The 4178-nt window shown below is 36.8% G+C and overlaps 1 long non-coding RNA gene across 1 annotated transcript; it reads right to left on the minus strand.

The window, feature by feature from the left end:
* Positions 1-3250: 3250 nt before the first annotated feature.
* Positions 3251-3897, minus strand: LOC146747510 (uncharacterized). The gene is made up of 2 exons (XR_014928857.1): positions 3740-3897; positions 3251-3351 (listed from the first exon to the last, which is right to left on the minus strand). It is a non-coding gene; the product is annotated as an uncharacterized LOC146747510 (long non-coding RNA).
* Positions 3898-4178: the final 281 nt, after the last annotated feature.

The following is a 4178-nucleotide window of genomic DNA, read 5'->3' on the forward strand; positions in this document are numbered from 1 at the left end:
ATGATGTTGGTACCAAAACCGTACTAAGATTTCAGGACGAGGTCCCAGGCACATGTCTTTGTTTTATTCCCCAACTTCCATCACAAGGGGGATGACTACGACTGTATTAGAGGTCTATATTACTTTAACTTCCTCTACACAGAGCTTGTAGAGACACCAAATACTAGCGCATGAGGTCTGTGCGATTGCTAATCAGGTGCCCCCTCGAACACACACTGGGGGCAGGATTCTGGAGAACGCAGAACGTCTTTATCAACTACTACCTAAGAGACACCCAATCTATTGAGGAGGGTCTCTTTAGGTTTGGTCCCATCGTAGCGAGTCAGACTTTGTTTGCTGACCCAGCTCGAATGACCACAAGGGTCACTGCGCATAGGCGATAAGTCAGTCTCGGCATTTTTGAGAACAGATTTCTCTACCATCAGCACTCCCTGGAAGCTCCCAGGTCCCGCTTTTTGGCCTATGCCCTCATGCAGAACTGTTTCGATTTTTACTTCGAAAGCATACTACCCCCGGGGAATTGGGTTGGGGTCTAGCTTTCTTGGTCACACCGAACCCTGTCACCATAGCCGCATTTTTGGCTTCTTGCTCCGGGAACAGCACAGGTAAGGTAAGACACCACGCTTTTTTGGTCCTAACTAAGGTGTTGAATGATTATTGTAGAGTGTTTTATCCCGGACTGGGAAAGGACTTTCATCATTTTTCTGTTTGTTCGGAAAAACCGCCACCTCTCGGCGTCTGATACTATGGTGAGTAATTGAACATAGTGATTTTAGGCAGAGGGTTCTCCAAACCCGCCTATTTACATAGTTCATACTCCCCTCCCAACCACCCCACTCTTTCCGTAGCATTGGTCTAAGTCCTAGATGCGGAGAGAAAGGAACCAGAGTGGATATTCAGCCATAATGGCGCCGCCATATGGGTTCGGTCACGTGGTTGTGACATAAGGGAAAAGAATCTTGGGGTCATGGGGCTTCCCCAGACCTAGATTCTATCTCTCCGTCATTGGCAGAATCGCTGATTAATGCTTACAGTTCAAACTAGTCATTTTGACTGACCGGAGTCTATGGTGGGTATGAACTATGTGAATAGGCGGGTTCGGAGAACCCTCTGCCTAAATTTAATGTACTTGTCAATTACCTTGATTTGATGTTTGTTTGAAAACAGAGTCGTGTCACACGTTAACGCACGCTTACCTCATGAATATACATACCATGAGTCAACTACAGTTGTATTAAATTGACATATCTACATATTTTGTGGTGTGTCCTGGTTTTATTATGTTGTATTAACTCTTTAGTTTTAGTACCAAATTATATTCAAAATGTACACTAGTGCAATGTAGTTTTACATAAGATATAATGAAGATGTTGTCGCGAAGAACTGATTTGTCGCCAAGTAGTATACTGTACTGGCAAAATATTTATAATTATTGTTGTGCATGTTTCTTTCAACTTATTTAATTTTTTTTAAATGTCCTTGTTAAACATGTTTGTGTTATGCGTTCGGTGCTGATATTAAGTGCGCTAAATTAACCTGGTTGTTTGACTGGTCATGTTTAGCGCAATCGTAAGCAGCGCCCAATTGTGGCTAGGCGCGTTTGCCGTAGAACTATGAGTGAGTTCGAATATCTCTTTGTTTGTTGTGTGTGTTTTGCGCATCTTGTTATATATGTGTTCGCTTTCAGCACAGACTCAGACATTTTGAAAACTGGCATGGTCAACCTTGAGCCACGCATATACCATTTATCACACCAAAACTAGCGCGGGATCATATTTAAAACTCACATAAAGTTTCAGACTCATTGTGCGCAAAATCTGATGTGCTAATAAATCATTATCCTGGTAAAGAAGTCTGACAAAGAAGAAATATTAATTTGGGGTACATATACAAACTCTAACATACTAAAAATGCTTGAATCCACCAACAAAGAAAAAGAAAATGCATTAGAAGTGGCTAAATCGATATTGTGTAATCTATAGTAGATATGGTCTGATGATGTCATTCTTAAATAAATCTGATTTACATTGTCCACAAATTTCGGCGTCAGTATTTGATTATCCAGTACAGCTATCTTAGGTTTGAAATCCCACCAATGAATCTTTAATGACCAAGTGTTTTGAATGCCATTCATTCATTAATGATGGCTGGTATATTTTTCCAGTGTTAAAATAAATAAATACTGTATATTTCAATTTGGCATGTTATGCACGAAGTCTAAAAAAATTTGTCGAAAATTAGCAGAAATACATTTAAATTTGTACTAATTTGTTCATTACTAGATGACGATTCATTCAGCAATGATGGCTGGTATATTTTTCCAGTGTGAAATACTGTATATTTTAATGTGGCATGTTATGCACGAAGTGTAAATTGTTTTGTTTTTAATTTGTCTAAAATTTGCAGAAATACATTATGCACTAATTTGTTCATTACTAGATGATGCGAAAAGCAGATCATGTAATGAGATTGTAATGAAATAAAGTGCATTTCATATGCCTTTCTGCTCTCTGTAGTATTCACTGCATGGATATAGAGCTACAACTTTTTCAATAGCAATCAGAATCCATAATATTTCCGAATGTTTTCAAAAGCTTTCAAAAGCTGTTCATTTTTAAATGTCAAAACTTGTGCGTTTTTGGTGAAAAATAGACTTCTTCAGTATTTTACCCTAAAGCTCACAACAGTATCAAATAATTATAATAGTACCTGTAGTGGCTGGATGCTTACAATTGGAATTGTATTTCCCAAACCAATCAGCATAATCACTTTCCTTCTCATGTTCAGAAAGCAGGTCATAATATGAATTATTACAAGCAATAAATTCATCATATAATTTCAACCAGTCGCCATATTGTAACTTAATTGTCTGCACATCTTCACCTATTTCTATCATATGAGAAATCTGTTCTAATTTCTTATCTAGCTGCACTGATAACAGTCTTCTGTTCTTTGACTTAATGTCTCTAATATATTCCATTCCTTTACTTGTATACCTTTGTTTTCTTTTACCTTTATCCTCGAGCATGCCACTACTCACTCCTTCGTCTTGAGGGGTAGTCATCTTTGTAAATCTCAGTTATTGTCTTCTATCAAATGTTGATACACATCAATCCAACTTAGGCACCAAAGCCAGTTTGTTAATGCAAATGTAGTGGCTGGATGCTATATCTATTAAGTAAAGTGTCTTATAACATCAACCATCCTGGTATCCCTGGGTAGTGCTCATCGTCAATAAGTCTACAACCAATTGAACTTAAACAATGTGGATCTTTTATTCAATCCTAATCTATATAACTCATCACATCAATAATTCAACATACAATTGGCAACGGCCCATTAGCCCATTAACTGTAAGAAACAAATACAGGAGTTTTAATATAATGTCCTGTTCGTTGACGTTCATTAAACTAACTAAAGCAGACAATTTCACAATGTTGTCTCTAAATATATGGCAAACAACAAAATTCAATAAACATAACATGTTTCACGTATAATAAATCACAAACCATATTATCTACTTCGTATCTACCTCAGGGCCAGCATTAATGTTGTTTAATACGTTAACTCCATATTTTCCTTTGTCGATCATAGAAATGATAAAACTATCGTAAATTCATGTACAAAAATACGTGTCTCATTGATAAGTGTTGCGTAGTATCTAAAAATAGACTGCAAAAACACATGGTTTTCTCACTGAAAAAGTGTCAATACAAACATAAAATATTTCTAATCTTACCAAACTGATCGGCTAACCCGGGGAATTACACTGATTCTTGGAAATCAATCGCCTATATTTGTGTCATTTTAACGCTGAGATTCCATCTATTTGAGTCAAAAATACATCAACCTTCGACAGCGTTATCTTTCCAATAATAACTCTTCAAATCTAAGATGGCCGACAAAAACGAAAGTATTGCCACTAGACGGCGCAAGTCACAGAACTGGTTATACAATACGTTTACGTGAGATTTGGATAAAGCATATGACCATCTCGCATTTGGCCACTACAGTACCAATAAGCCACTATTCAAATATCAGTAGTTTAGAAAATAAATTGGTGCTTAAATTATGTATCGAGCTGCACATGTTTGGTTTAAATTCTTAGAACAATACAAATGTTTGTCATTAATCTTATATATATTGAACAATATAGTTGTACAAAATTTATCATATTA

Source organism: Saccoglossus kowalevskii, chromosome 3 (assembly GCF_978046115.1).
Source record: "Saccoglossus kowalevskii chromosome 3, keSacKowa6.1, whole genome shotgun sequence".
Lineage (NCBI taxonomy): Eukaryota > Metazoa > Hemichordata > Enteropneusta > Harrimaniidae > Saccoglossus > Saccoglossus kowalevskii.